The sequence below is a fragment of the Arachis ipaensis genome, chromosome B9, assembly GCF_059453495.1.
Source record: "Arachis ipaensis isolate K30076 ecotype BB chromosome B9, ASM5945349v1, whole genome shotgun sequence".
In the NCBI taxonomy this organism is placed as follows: domain Eukaryota; kingdom Viridiplantae; phylum Streptophyta; class Magnoliopsida; order Fabales; family Fabaceae; genus Arachis; species Arachis ipaensis.
In genome coordinates, this window is record NC_142444.1 from 99,366,454 (window position 1) to 99,382,935 (window position 16,482).

Sequence of the window (16,482 nt, forward strand, 5' to 3'; positions counted from 1 at the left end):
TTGTCTATAAGCCTATTTTCTTAAGTTGTCTGCCATCTCTAATGAGATTCTGGCAGCTTGCACCTCAAAGATTTCCAGTTTCTCTATTACAGAGAGTGGCATGAGGTTTATCCCTGACCCAAGGTCACATAGAGCCTTCTCAAAGGTCATGGTGCCTATGGTACAAGGTATTAAGAACTTTCCAGGATCCTGTTTCTTCTGAGGCAATGTCAGTTGATCCAGATCACTCAGTTCATTGATGAGCAAGGGAGGTTCATCTTCCCAAGTCTCATTACCAAATAATTTGGCATTCAGCTTCATGATTGCACCAAGGTACTTGGCAACTTGCTCTTCAGTGACATCTTCATTCTCTTCAGAAGAAGAATATTCATCCGAGCTCATGAATGGCATAAAGAGGTCCAAAGGAATCTCTATGGTCGCTGGATGAGCCTCAGATTCCTTTGGTTCCTCAGAGGGAAACTCCTTGTTGATCACTGGACGTCCTAGGAGGTCTTCCTCACTGGGATTCACGTCCTCTCCCTCCCTTGTAGGTTTGGCCATGATGGTTAAATCAATGGCCTTGCACTCTCTTTTTGGATTCTCTTCTGTATTGCTTGGGAGAGTACTAGGAGGAGTTTCAGTGACTCTTTTACTCAACTGGCCCACTTGTGCCTCCAAATTCCTAATGGAGGACCGTGTTTCATTCATGAAACTTACAGTGGCTTTAGACAGCTCAGAGACTATATTTGCTAAGCTAGATGGATTCTGCTCAGAACTCTCTATCTGTTGCTGAGTGGATGATGGAAAAGGCTTGCTATTGCTAAACCTATTTCTTCCACCATTATTAAAGCCTTGTTGAGGCTTTTGTTGATCATTCCATGAGAAATTTGGATGATTTCTTCATGAGAGATTATAGGTGTTTCCATAGGATTCACCCATGTAATTCACTTCTGCTATTGCAGGGTTCTCAGGATCATAAGCTTCTTCTTCAGAAGATGCCTCTTTAGTACTGTTGGATGATTCCTTCAATCCATTCAGACTCTGAGAGATCATATTGACTTGCTGAGTCAATATTTTATTCTAAGCCAATATAGTATTCAGAGTATCAATTTCAAGAACTCCCTTCCTCATAGGCGTCCCATTATTCACAGGATTCCTTTCAGAAGTGTACATGAACTGGTTATTTGCAACCATGTCAATGAGTTCTTGAGCTTCTGCAGGCGTTTTCTTTAGGTGAATGGATCCTCCTGCAGAATGGTCCAGTGACATCTTTGATAGCTCAGACAGACCATCATAGAATATATCCAAGATGGTCCATTCTGAAAGCATGTCAGAAGGACACTTTTTGGTCAGTTCTTTGTATCTCTCCCAAGCTTCATAGAGGGATTTACCTTCTTTCTGTCTGAAGGTTTGAACATCCACTCTAAGCTTGCTAAGCTTTTGAGGAGGAAAGAACTTGGCTAAGAAAGCCGTGACTAGCTTATCCCAAGAGTTCAGGCTATCTTTAGGTTGAGAGTCCAACCATACTCTAGCTCTGTCTCTTACAGCAAACGGGAAAAGCATAAGCCTGTAGACCTCGGGATCAATCCCATTGGTCTTAACAGTATCACAGATCTGCAAGAATTCAGTTAAAAACTTAAAAGGATCTTCTGATGGAAGTCCATAAAACTTGCAATTCTGTTGCATCAGAGAAACTAGTTGAGGTTTTAGCTCAAAATTGTTTGCTCCAATGGCAGGGATTGAGATGCTTCTTCCATGTAAATTGGAATTAGGTGCAGTAAAGTCACCAAACATCTTCCTTGCATTGTTATTATTTTCGGCCATGTCTCCTTCTTTTTCGAAATTTTCAGTCAGATTTTCTCCAGAGAGTTGTGCTTTAGCTTCCCTTAGCTTCCTCTTCAGAGTCCTTTCAGGTTCAGGATCAGCTTCAACAAGAATATTCTTATCCTTGTTCCTGCTCATATGACAAAGAAGGAAATAACAAAGAAAATATGGAATCCTCTATGTCACAATATAGAGATTCCTTTATGTAAGTAGAAGAAGAAAAGAAATTCGAACACAGAAAGAGGGAGAGGGTTCGAATTTTTAAGAAGAAGAGAAGTGTTAGTAGATACATAAATAATTAGAAGGAGATGAGAGAAGGAATTTTCGAAAATAATTGAAAAGAAAAGAAAAATATTTTTTTTTTAATTTAAAATTAAAATTAAAATTCGAAAATAAAAAAAATGAAATTAAATTAAAAGTTAAAACAATTAGTTAATTAAAAAGGAATTTTGAAAAAGAGGGAAAGGATTTTCGAAAATTAGAAAGAGAGAGTTAGTTAGGTAGTTTTGAAAAAGATAAGAATCAAACAAAAAGATAAGATTAATTGAAAAAGATTTGAAAATCAATTTTGAAAATATAGGAAGTTAGAAAAGAGGTTAGAAAAGATTTTGAGATTAATTTTGAAAAAGATGTGATTGAAATTTATTTTGAAAAGGATTTGAAAAAGAAATTTAAAAAGATTTGATTTTGAAAATTAAAGTTGATTACTTGACTAACAAGAAACAAAAAGATATGATTTTAAATTTTAAAGATTGAACCTTTCTTAATAGACAAGTAATAAACTTAAAATTTTTTTTGAATCAATCACATTAAATGCTAATAAGATTTTCGAAAATTATGAAAAAGATTTTTGAAAATTAATTTTGAAAATTTCGAAAATTATGAAAGAAAAATGAGAAAGATTTGATTTTTGAAAAAGATTTGAAAAAGATAGAATTTTTAAATTGAAAATTTGATTTGACTCATAAGAAAGAACTAGATTTTAAAAACTTTTGACTAAATCAAATCAAATTTTCGAAAATTATGAGTGAAATAAGGGAAAGATATTTTATTTTTTTTTTATTTTTGGATTTTCAATGAAGAAAGAGAAAAACATAAAATTGATGCAAGACATGAAAATTTTGGATTAAAATAAAAGATGCATGCAAGAACAATTTGAATGTCAAGATGAACACCAAGAACACTTTGAAGATCAAGATGAACATCAAGACTTATTTTTGAAAATTTTTAAGAAATGAAAAACATGCAAGACACCAAACTTAGAAATTTTTAATATTTAGACACTAACAAATTAAAATTGCATATGGAAAACAAGAAAAGATGCAAAACAAGAAATTTTAAAGATCAAACAAGGAGACTTACCAAGAACAACTTGAAGATCATGAAGAACACCATGCATGAGTTTTCGAAAAATGCAAGAAAATTATAAAAACATGCAATTGACACCAAACTTAAAAATTGACACAAGACTCAAACAAGAAACACAAAATTATTTTTGGTTTTATGATTTTATAATTTTTTTTATTTTCGAAAATTATTTTGGGAAAAACGAAAAAGAAATTTTTTTTTGTATTTTTCAAAAATAAGAAATAAAAAGCTTAAAAATAAAATAAAATTACCTAATCTGAGCAACAAGATGAACCGTTAGTTGTCCAAACTCGAACAATCCCCGGCAACGGCGCCAAAAACTTGGAGGCTTGGGGGCGTAAAATCAGAAGAGTTAGCAAGTAATGAGCAAAGAAGAGAAGGTGAAGAAGAAACTGAAAGTGAGAGTAAAGCCTCTTCTTTAATTTCAAAATGAAATACAAAGAGGGAAAAGAAAATTGGCAAAAAGAAATTAAATGAGCTTTTAAAGCCCTCGCGCATTTCCAAGAAAAGCACAGCGCACACTACAATTAAAGAAAGAAAGAAACACTCCACATTCAAAGCAGAAGCAATCCCAACAGGACCTATACAAGAGATCAACCAAAGGTGAATGCTCAAGCACGACTTCCTCAAGACACGACCTCAAGGGAAGGGTCGGACTCGAGCAGGGGCACTGTTCATACCCTGGGTCGAACTACACGACCCGGGTTGACTAAAGATAAGAGCGACTGACCTCTTAAGGTTGGATTGCCACCGACCTCTCCTCAAAGAGCTTGGCCATGTCGTCATAGAGGCCCAAGTAGGCCCAAACGAAGGGACGTAGCCCACTCCAAAGGCAGCTAGCCTAAAAAGATAAGGTGGTTTTCCTGAAAGATAAGATAAGATAACTAACTTATCTTAAAGTTCACTCCACGCTACTATAAATACACTGGAGCACCCAGGTATAACTCAGACTCTGATTCTACACAAAAACCTGCTTAAAGCCCGTGCTAACTTAAGTATCGGAGTCTCTTATAGGTACCACCACCCTCCGATGATCAAGGATCAGCAACATCTCAAGGCTCAGCAAGTCAGACACGACAGCTTCGGCCACTACAACAAATCTCTCCAAGATCGACCTTCAGTTTCAGGTAACCCTCAGAACACCGAGGTATATGTCGGATCTCGTATTCCATGAATTTTCCGAGCTGTTCTTTGGTTTTGTCTAGGTATTTCATCATGGTGGGATCCTTGGCCTGATAGCTCCCTTCTATTTGTGAGGTGACTACTTGTGAGTTGCTGAATATGGTAAGCTTTTAAGATCCAATTTTCCTAGCCAGTTTCAAACCAGCCAGTAGGGCCTCTGATAAACCCATATTTTATGATATATTTTGTGCCTAATTTAAGTGATATATTCAATCCTTCACTCACTTATTCATGTTAATTGTATGGTTTTACTTTCCCTTCCTTATTATGTGAGATATATGAAAAACATGTTTCCTATGCTTTAAGAATAATTATTTTAATTACCCTTTATTACCATTCAATGCTGCGATTTGTGTGTTGAGTAGTTTCAGATCTTCTAAGGCAGGAATGACTTAAAGGATGGAAAGGAAACATACAAAAATGGAAGAAAAGCACAAAATGGAGTTTTTGAAGAAACTGGCAGCGACGCGAACGCGTGGACGACACGGCCGCATGCCCAGCAAAGAGAGAGCGCGAACGCGTGAATGACGCGAACGCGCGCCTTGAGCAGAACGCAGATGACGCAGACGCATGACCAAAGCGAACGCGTGATACGAAAAACTCCAGATGACGCGACCGCGTGACCCACGCGGACGCGTGACAGAGGCCACGCACCAGAAATTACAGAAAACGCTCCCAGCGATTTCTGAAGCCCTTTTTGGCCCAGATCCAAGTACATAAAGCACAGATTAGAGGTTATAGAGTGGGGGAATGCATCCAGTCAAAAGAGAGTCTCCAATTAGTTTGATAACTCCTCTCTCTCTTAGGATTAGGATTTAGGATTTTTCTTGCTTTCATGATTGTCCCTTTTTATCAGGTTCAACTTTCATTTTTATTATCTTCTCAATTTAATTTATGAACTTTTCTATGTTACAGATAATTCTCTTAATTAATGTTATTTGAGGTATTTCAGTTTATGAGTGCTCTCTTTTGTTTATGTTACTATTAATTCCAACCTGAAGATATTTTTATTCGAGTAGATTTACTTTTCCCCTTTTGGTCTTGGTTAAGAAATCATTAACTCAGGAGTTATCAAACTCAACGTGGTCGATAATTGTTATCTTTGCTAATTGAATTGAACTTCAATAATTCCAGTCCTTTCTCAGGAATTGACTAGAACCCAAAGATCAGACTAATTAATCCACTTGATCTTCCCTTGCTTTAGTAAAGGCTAACTAAGTGGGAGTAAGACTCAATTCTCATCACCATTGATAAGGATAACTAGGATAGGACTTCCAATTTTTCATACCTTGCCAAAAGTGTGTTTTACAGTTATTTATTTATTTTACTTGTCATTCAAATTACTTGTTCCTTACTTTCAAAACCCCCCATTTACAATCTTCATAACCAATAGTAAGAACATACCTCCCTGCAGTTCCTTGAGAAGACGACCCGAGGTTTAAATACTTCGGTTATTAATTTTAAAGGGGTTTGTTACTTGTGACAACCAAAACGTTTGTAAGAAAGGTTGATTGCTCGGTCTAGAAACTATAGTTACAACGGGAATTTATTCTGAATTCTAAACCATCAATCTTCAGTTCGTCAAAATGGCGCCGTTGTCGGGGAACTGCAAACGTGTGCCTTATTATTGGTTATTGTAAATATTTTATTTTGCCTGATTATTTATTTTATTTTTGCTTTTTTATTTTTATTAGCTACTATGAATTCTCACCCCTCTCGCTTTGAGTTTGGTTCTAATATTGTTGAAAGGAGTGAAAGCTATAACAGGAATATGCATCAAGGTCAGAGAAATCAAAGATGGATGGAGCCAAGAGGATTTGATCAACCCTTTAGGAAACAACACCCTCCAAGATATCATGGACAAAGACCATTCTATAATGCATACCAAGCTGATAGATATGGTGGACCACTGATGCACGAAATTGTGATGTCCAGGCTCGAACAATCCCTGGTAATGGCTCCAAAGCTTGGTGCTTTGATCTTAATTCATAATTGTCACAACTTCGATACAACTAACCAGCAAGTGCACTGGGTCGTCCAAGTAATACCTTACGTGAGTAAGGGTCGAATCCCACGGAGATTGTTGGTATGAAGCAAGCTATGGTCACCTTGTAAATCTCAGTCAGGCGGATATAAAAATAATCATGGAGTTTTCGAATATTAAATAATAGAATAGGGATAGAGATACTTATGTAAATCATTAGTAAAAATTTCAGATAAGCGAATGGAGATGCTTTTCGTTCCTCTGAACCTCTGCTTTCCTGCTATCTTCATTCAATCGGTCTTACTCCTTTCCATGGCTGGCTTTATGTGATACATCACCACTGTCAATGGCTACTTTCGGTCATCTCACGGGAAAATGATCCAATGCCCTGTCACGGCACGGCTAATCGTCTGGAGGCATCACCCTTGTCAATGGCTTCATCTTATCCTCTCAGTGAATAATATGCTCACGCACCCTGTCACGACACGGCTATTCATCTGTCGGTTCTCGATCATGCTGGAATAGGATTTACTATCCTTTTGCGTCTGTCACTAACGCCCTGCAATCGCGAGTTCGGAGCTCGTCACAGTCATTCAATCATTGAATCCTACTCGGAATACCACAGACAAGGTTTAGACCTTCCGGATTCTCTTGAATGCCGCCATCATTCTAGCTTACACCACGAAGATTCTGGTTAGGAGATCTAAGAGATACTCATTCTAGCTTAATTCATGTAGAACAGAAGTGTTTGTCAGGCACGCGTTCATAAGGGAGAAGGATGATGAGCGTCACACATAATCATCACCTTCATCACGTTCTTGGGTGCGAATGGATATCTTAGAAGAGAAATAAGAAGAATTGAATAGAGAACAGTAGTACTTGCATTAATCTTTGAGGAACAGCAGAGCTCCACACCTTAATCTATGGAGTGTAGAAACTCTACTGTTGAAAATACATAAGTGAAGGTCCAGGCATGGCCGAGATGGCCAGCCCCCTTGGTCTAAGAATAATGCGTTACAACTGAGACCAAAGATGGTCAAAAAGATGTCTAATACAATAGTAAAAGGTCCTATTTATAATAAACTAGTCACTAGGGTTTACATGAGTAAGTAATTGATGCATAAATCCACTTCCGGGGCCCACTTGGTGTGTGTTTGGGCTGAGCTTAAGTGTAGCACGTGCAGAGGCCATTTGTGGAGTTGAACGCCAGTTTCTGTGCCAGTTTGGGCGTTCAACTCTGGTTTTGGATCCTTTTCTGGCGCTGGACGCCAGATTTGGGCAGAAGGCTGGCGTTGAACGCCAGTTTACGTCGTCAATTCTTGGCCAAAGTATGGACTATTATATATTTCTGGAAAGCCCTGGATGTCTACTTTCCAACGCAATTGGAAGCGCGCCATTTCGAGTTCTGTAGCTCCAGAAAATCCACTTTGAGTGCAGGGAGGTCAGAATCCAACAGCATCAGCAGTCCTTTTTCAACCTCTGAATCTGATTTCTGCTCAAGTCCCTCAATTTCAGCCAGAAAATACCTGAAATCACAGAAAAACACACAAACTCATAGTAAAGTCCAGAAATGTGAATTTAACATAAAAACTAATGAAAACATCCCAAAAAGTAACTAGATCCTACTAAAAATATACTAAAAACAATGCCAAAAAGCGTATAAATTATCCGCTCATCACAACACCAAACTTAAATTGTTGCTTGTCCCCAAGCAACTAAAAATCAAATAGGATAAAAAGAAGAGAATATACTATAAATTCCAAACTATCGATGAAACAGAGCTTCAATCATATGAGCGGGACTTATAGCTTTTTGCCTCTTGAATAGTTTTGGCATCTCACTTTATCCATTGAGGTTCAGAATGATTGGCATCTATAGGAACTTCAGATTTCGAATAGTGTTATTGACTCTCCTAGTTCAGTATGATGATTCTTGAACACAGCTTCTTTATGAGTCTTGGCCGTGGCCCTAAGCACTTTGTTTTCCAGTATTACCACCGGATACATAAATGCCACAGACACATAGTTGGGTGAACCTTTTCAGATTGTGACTCAGCTTTGCTAAAGTCCCCAATTAGAGGTGTCCAGGGTTCTTAAGCACACTCTTCTTTTGCTTTGGATCTTGACTTTAACCGCTCAGTCTCAAGTTTTCACTTGACACCTACACGCCACAAGCACATGGTTAGGGACAGCTTGGTTTAGCCGCTTAGACCAGGATTTTATTCCTTTTTGGCCCTCCTATCCACTGATGCTCAAAGCCTTGGGATCCTTTTTATTTGCCCTTGCCTTTTGGTTTTAAGGGTTATTGGCTTTTTCTGCTTGCTTTTTCTTTTTCTTTCTATTTTTTTTCGCCTATTTTTTTTTTCTGCAAGCTTTGTTCTTTGCTGCTTTTTCTTGCTTCAAGAATCATTTTTATGATTTTTCAGATTATCAAATAACATGTCTCCTAGTCATCATTCTTTCAAGAGCCAACATATTTAACATTCTTAAACAACAACTTCAAAAGACATATGCACTGTTCAAGCATACATTCAGAAAACAAGAAGCATTGTCACCACATCAATATAATTAAGCTAAGTTCAAGGATAAATTCGAAACTCATGTACTTCTTGTTCTTTTGAATTAAAACATTTTTCATTTAAGAGAGGTGATGGATTCATAGGACATTCATAACTTTAAGACATAGTTACTACTACTAATGATCATGTAATGAAGACACAAACATAGATAAGCACATAACATAGAAAATGAAAAACAGAGAAAGCAAGAACAAGGAATGAATCCACCTTAGTGATGGTGGCGTTTCCTTCTTGAGGAACCAATGATGTCCTTGAGCTCCTCTATGTCTCTCCCTTGTCTTTGTTGCTCCTCCCTCATTGCTTTTTGATCTTCTCTTATTTCATGAAGCATGATGGAGTGCTCTTGATGTTCCACCCTTAGTTGTCCCATATGGGAATTCAATTCTTCTAGGGAGGTGTTGATTTGCTCCCAATAGTTTTGTGGAGGAAAGTGCATTTGAGGCATCTCCGGGATCTCATGGAAATGAGCTTCTTGCGCCTCTTGAGCTCCATGACTGGGCTCTCTTGCTTGCTCCATCTTTTTCTTAGTGATGGGCTTGTCCTCTTTGATGAGGATATCTCCCTCTATGTTAATCCCAGCTGAATTGCATAGGTGGCAAATGAGGTGAGGAAAGGCTAACCTTGCCATGGTGGAGGACTTGTCAGCCACCTTGTAGAGTTCTTGAGGTATAATCTCATGAACTTCCACCTCTTCTCCAATCATGATGCTATGGATCATGATGGCCCGGTCTATAGTAACTTCAGACCGGTTGCTAGTGGGAATGATTGAGCATTGAATAAACTCCAACCATCCTCTAGCTATAGGCTTGAGGTCCAATCTTCTTAGTTGAACCGGCTTGCCTTTGGAGTCAATCTTCCATTGAGCTCCTTCTACACATATGTCCATAAGGACTTGGTCCAACCTTTGATCAAAGTTGACTCTCCTTGTGTAGGGGCGTGCGTTCTCTTCCATGTATGGCAAGTTGAACGCCAACCTCACATTCTCCGGACTAAAATCTAAGTATTTCCCCCGAACCATTGTAACATAGTTCTTTGGATCTGGGTTCTTACTTTGATCATGGTTCTTGGTGATCCATGCATTGGCATAGAACTCTTGAACCATTAAGATGCCGACTTGTTGGATGGGGTTTGTTAGAACTTCCCAACCTCTTCTTTGAATTTCATGTCGGATCTCCGGATACTCATTTCTTTTGAGTTTAAAAGGGACCTCAGGGATCACCTTTTTCTTGGCCACAACATCATAGAAGTGGTCTTGATGGGCTTTGGAGATGAATCTTTCCATCTCCCATGACTCGGATGTGGAAGCTTTTATCTTCCCTTTCCCTCTTCTAGAGGATTCTCCGGTCTTAGGTGCCATCAATGGTAATGGAAAAACAAAAAAAGCTATGCTTTTACCACACCAAACTTAGAATATTGCTCGCCCTCGAGCAATAAACAAAAGAATAGAAGAAGAAGAAGAAGAAGAAATATGGAGAGGGAGAGGGAGATGTGGTTTTGGCTAAGGAGAGTGTAGAGGGGTTGTGTTGTGTGAATTTGGTGAAGAATGGAGGTCTTTATATAGGGGAGGGAGGGGGGGTATTGGTTCGGCCATATGGGTGGGTTTGGGTGGGAAATTGGTTTTGAATTTTGAAGGTAGGTGGAGTTTATGAGGTAGGTTTATGGGGAAGAGTGGATGGATGTGAGTGGTGAAGAGGTGATGGGGAAGAGAGTTTGAGGTGATTGGTGAAGGGTTTTTGGGTAAGAGTGTTTTTGGGGTTGTGTGAAAGAGAGTGGTGAGAAGAAGTGAGTGGAGGTAGGTGGGGATCCTGTGGGGTCCACAGATCCTGAGTGGATCCTGTGGGGTCCACAGCTCCTGAGTGGATCCTGTGGGGTCCACAGATCCTGAGGTGTTCAAGGATTTACATCCCTGTACCCATTAGGCATGTAAAAATGCCTTTGTATCCAACTCTGGGCGTTCAGCGCCAGGTTGGTGGCCATTTTGGGCGTTCAGCGCCCATTTGTGTGCCATTTCTGGCGTTGAACGCCAGAACCATGCCTGTTCTGGCGTTCAGCGCCCAGAAGCTGCCCATTTTGGGCGTTCAGCGCCAGAACCATGCTCTGTTCTGGCGCTGAACGCCAGACAGATGCTCCTCCAGGGTGTGATTTTTCTTCTGCTGTTTTTGATTCCGTTTTCAATTTTTATATTTATTTTGTGACTCTACATGATCATGAACCTAAGAAAACATGAAAAACAATAAAAAATAAGAATTAGATAAACATTGGGTTGCCTCCCAACAAGCGCTTCTTTAATGTCAATAGCTTGACAGTGGGCTCTCATGGAGCCTCACAGATGTGCAGAGCTTTGTTGAGACTCTCCAACACCAAACTTAGAGTTTGGATATGGGAGTTCAACACCAAACTTAGAGTTTGGATGTGGCCTCCCAACACCAAACTTAGAGTTTGACTGTGGGGGCTTTGGTTGACTCTGCTTGGAGAGAAGCTTTTTCTGCTTCCTCTCCATGGTTGCAGAGGGAGATCCTTGAGTTGTAAACACAAGGGAGTCCTCATTCCATTGAAGGACTATTTCACCTCTGTCAACATCAATCACAGCTCTTGCTGTGGCCAGGAAAGGTCTTCCTAGGATGATGGATTCATCCTCTTCCTTTCCAGTATCCAGGACTATGAAATCAGTAGGTATGTAAAGGCCCTCAACCTTTACTAATACATCTTCTACTTGTCCATAAGCCTGTTTTCTAGAGCTGTCTACCATCTCTAATGAGATTTTAGCAGCTTGCACCCCATAGATTCCCAGTTTCTCTATTACAGAGAGGGGCATGAGGTTTATTCCTGAACCAAGGTCACACAGAGCTTTAAAGATCATGGTGCCTATGGTGCAGGGTATTATGAACTTTCCAGGATCCTGTCTCTTCTGAGGCAATGTCAGTTGATCCAGATCACTTAGTTCATTGATGAACAAGGGAGGTTCAACTTCCCAAGCATCAATGCCAAATAATTTGGCATTTAGCTTCATGATTGCACCAAGAAACTTGGCAGTTTGCTCTTCAGTGACATCCTCATTCTCTTCAGAAGAGGAATACTCATCAGAGTTCATGAAGGGTATAAGGAGGTTCAATGGAATCTCTATGGTCTCTAGATGAGCCTCAGAGTCCCTTGGTTCCTCAGAGGGAAGCTCCTTATTGATCACTGGACGTCCCAGGAGGTCTTCCTCCTTGGGATTCACGTCCTCTCCTCTCCTCTCAGGTTCGGCCATGGCGCTTATGTCAATGGCCTTGCACTCTCCTTTTGGGTTCTCTTCTGTATTGCTTGGGAGAGTACTAGGAGGGATTTCAGTGATCCTTTTACTCAGCTGGCCCACTTGTGCTTCCAGATTTCTAATGGAAGACCTTGTTTCATTCATGAAACTTACAGTGGCCTTAGATAGATCAGAGACTAGATTTGCTAAATTAGAAGCATTTTGTTCAGAGTTCTCTGTCTATTGCTGAGTTGATGATGGAAAAGGCTTGCTATTGCTAAACCTGTTTCTTCCACCATTATTAAAGCCTTGTTGGGGCTTTTGATCCTTCCATGAGAAATTTGGATGATTTCTCCATGTTGAGTTATAGGTGTTTCCATAAGGTTCACCTAAATAATTTACCTCTGCTATTGCAGGGTTCTCAGGATCATAGGTTTCCTCTTCAGAAGATGCCTCTTGAGTACTGTTGGATGCAGCTTGCATTCCATGCAGACTCTGAGAAATCATATTGACTTGCTGAGTCAATATTTTGTTCTGAGCCAATATGGCATTCAGAGTATCAACTTCAAGAACTCCCTTCTTCATAGGCGTCCCATTGCTCATAGGATTCCTTTCAGAAGTGTACATGAACTGGTTATTAGCAACCATGTCAATGAGTTCTTGAGCTTCTGCAGGCGTTTTCTTTAGGTGAATGGATCCACCTGCAGAAGTGTCCAGTGACATCTTTGATAGCTCAGATAAACCATCATAGAATATATCCAGGATGGTCCATTCTGAAAGCATGTCAGAAGGACACTTTTTGGTCAACTGTTTGTATCTTTCCCAAGCTTCATAGAGAGATTCACCTTCTTTCTGTCTGAAGGTTTGAACATCAGCTCTTAGCTTGCTCAGCTTTTGAGGAGGAAAGTACTTGGCTAAGAAAGCCGTGACCAGCTTATCCCAAGAGTTCAGGCTGTCTTTGGGTTGAGAATCCAACCATAATCTAGCTCTGTCTCTTACAGCAAAAGGGAAAAGCATGAGCCTGTAGACTTCAGGATCTATTCCATTAGTCTTTACAGTATCACATATCTGCAAGAATTCAGTTAAGAACTGAAAAGGATCTTCAGATGGAAGTCCATGAAACTTGCAGTTCTGCTGCATCAGAGAAACTAATTGAGGTTTCAGCTCAAAGTTGTTTGCTCCAATGGCAGGAATGGAGATGCTTCTTCCATGTAAATTGGAATTAGGTGCAGTAAAGTCACCAAGCATCCTCCTTTCATTATTATTATTTTCGGCTGCCATCTCCTCTTCCTGTTCGAAAATTTCTGAAAGGTTATCTCTGGATTGTTGTATTTTAGCTTCTCTTAATTTTCTCTTCAGAGTCCTTTCAGGTTCTGGATCTGCTTCCACAAGAATGTTCTTATCCTTGATCCTGCTCATATGACAAAGAAGAGGGCACAAAAAAATAATAATAATAATAATAGAGATTCTCTTTACCACAGTATAGAGGTTCCCTTATGTGAGTAGAAGAAAAGAGGAAGAAATTCGAACACAGATAGAAGAGGGGGTTCGAATTTGGTGATGATGTGAGGAAGAGATGTTAGTTAATGAATGAATAAATAGAATAGGATGAGAGAGAGGGAGGGAATTTTCGAAAATTATTTTTGAAAAGGAGTTAGTGATTTTTGAAAATTGGTTTTTGAAAATTTGTTAGTATTTTTCGAAAATTAAGATTAAAAAAAAATAATTAATAAATTAAAAAGAAATTTTGAAAAAGGGGGAAGATATTTTCGAAAATGAGAGAGAGAGAGTTAGTTAGGTGGTTTTGAAAAAGATAAGAAACAAACAAAAAGTTAGTTAGTTAGTTGAAACAAATTTTGAAAACCAATTTTGAAAAGATAAGTAGTTAGGAGGTTAGGAAAGATATTTTGAAAAGATATTTGAAAAAGATAAGATGAGAAGATATTTTTGAAAAGATATGATAGAAATTAGTTTTGAAAAAGATTTGATTTTTAAAATCACAATTAATGACTTGATTCATAAGAAATCACAAGATATGATTCTAGAACTTAAAGTTTGAATCTTTCTTAACAAGCAAGTAACAAACTTCAAATTTTTGAATCACAACATTAATTGTTTATGTTATTTTCGAAAATCTAATACAAAAATAAGAAAAAGATTTTTGAAAAATATTTTTGGAATTTTCGAAAATAACTAAGAATTTTGAAAAAGATAAGATTTTCAAATTGAAAATTTGATTTGACTCATAAGAAACAACTTGATTTTTAAAAATTTTTGAAAAAGTCAACTCAAATTTTCGAATTTGATGAGAGAAAAAGGGAAAGATATTTTTTTGATTTTTGAAATTTTTATGAAAAACATGAAAATTATGCAATGCATGAAATTTTTAGATCAAAACAATGAATGCATGCAAGAATGCTATGAATGTCAAGATGAACACCAAGAACACTATGAATGTCATGATGAACATCAAGAACATATTTTTGAAAAATTTTTTTAATGCAAAGAAGACATGCAAGACACCAAACTTAGAATTCTTTAATGCTTACGCACTAAGAATTCAAGAATGCATATGAAAAACAACATACAACACAAAACAAAAAAATCATCAAGATCAAACAAGAAGACTTACCAAGAACAACTTGAAGATCATGAAGAACACTATAAATGCATGAATTTTCGAAAAATGCAAGATGCATATGCAATTGACACCAAACTTATGATATGACTCAAGACTCAAACAAGAAACAGAAAAATATTTTTGATTTTTATGATTTTCTAATTTTTTTGGATTTTTATTTTTTTTGGATTTTTCGAAAATTATATGAAAAAGAAAAATTAAGGATTCCAAAATTTTTAACATGAATTCCAGGAATCTTGCCATGTTAGTCTAAAGCTTCAGTCCAGGAATTAGACATGGCTCACTAGCCAGCCAAGCTTTCAATGAAAGCTCCAGTCCAAAACACTAGACATGGCCAATGGCCAGCCAAGCTTCAGCAGATATGGATACTTTTCAAGTATAGAACAACTAAGTGTGTGAGAATCTCTTCTTTTGTGATGGTAAGTTGAAACCCCAGTCCAAAAGATTAGACATGGCTAACAGCCAGCCAGGATTCAACAAATCATCATGAAACACTAGAATTCATTCTTAAAAATTTTGAATAAAAATTTTTTGAAAACATTTTTTTTTCGAAAACAGATGAGAAAATTTTAGAAATATTTTTGAAAAATTTTTTTTTTGAAAAGAAAACGAAAAGAAAATTACCTAATCTGAGCAACAAGATGAACCGTCAGTTGTCCAAACTCAAACAATCCCCGGCAACGGCGCCAAAAACTTGGTGCACGAAATTGTGATGTCCAGGCTCGAACAATCCCTGGTAATGGCTCCAAAGCTTGGTGCTTTGATCTTAATTCATAATTGTCACAACTTCGATACAACTAACCAGCAAGTGCACTGGGTCGTCCAAGTAATACCTTACGTGAGTAAGGGTCGAATCCCACGGAGATTGTTGGTATGAAGCAAGCTATGGTCACCTTGTAAATCTCAGTCAGGCGGATATAAAAATAATCATGGAGTTTTCGAATATTAAATAATAGAATAGGGATAGAGATACTTATGTAAATCATTAGTAAAAATTTTAGATAAGCGAATGGAGATGCTTTTCGTTCCTCTGAACCTCTGCTTTCCTGCTATCTTCATTCAATCGGTCTTACTCCTTTCCATGGCTGGCTTTATGTGATACATCACCACTGTCAATGGCTACTTTCGGTCATCTCACGGGAAAATGATCCAATGCCTGTCACGGCACGGCTAATCGTCTGGAGGCATCACCCTTGTCAATGGCTTCATCTTATCCTCTCAGTGAATAATATGCTCACGCACCCTGTCACGGCACGGCTATTCATCTGTCGGTTCTCGATCATGCTGGAATAGGATTTACTATCCTTTTGCGTCTGTCACTAACGCCCTGCAATCGCGAGTTCGGAGCTCGTCACAGTCATTCAATCATTGAATCCTACTCGGAATACCACAGACAAGGTTTAGACCTTCCGGATTCTCTTGAATGCCGCCATCATTCTAGCTTACACCACGAAGATTCTGGTTAGGAGATCTAAGAGATACTCATTCTAGCTTAATTCATGTAGAACAGAAGTGTTTGTCAGGCACGCGTTCATAAGGGAGAAGGATGATGAGCGTCACACATAATCATCACCTTCATCACGTTCTTGGGTGCGAATGGATATCTTAGAAGAGAAATAAGAAGAATTGAATAGAGAACAGTAGTACTTGCATTAATCTTTGAGGAACAGCAGAGCTCCACACCTTAATCTATG

General features: G+C 38.4%; 1 non-coding gene across 1 annotated transcript; it reads left to right on the forward strand.

The window, feature by feature from the left end:
- Window positions 1-1,302: 1,302 nt before the first annotated feature.
- LOC148545606 (small nucleolar RNA R71) lies at window positions 1,303-1,410 on the forward strand. The gene has a single exon (XR_015900782.1). It is a non-coding gene; the product is annotated as a small nucleolar RNA R71 (small nucleolar RNA).
- Window positions 1,411-16,482: the final 15,072 nt, after the last annotated feature.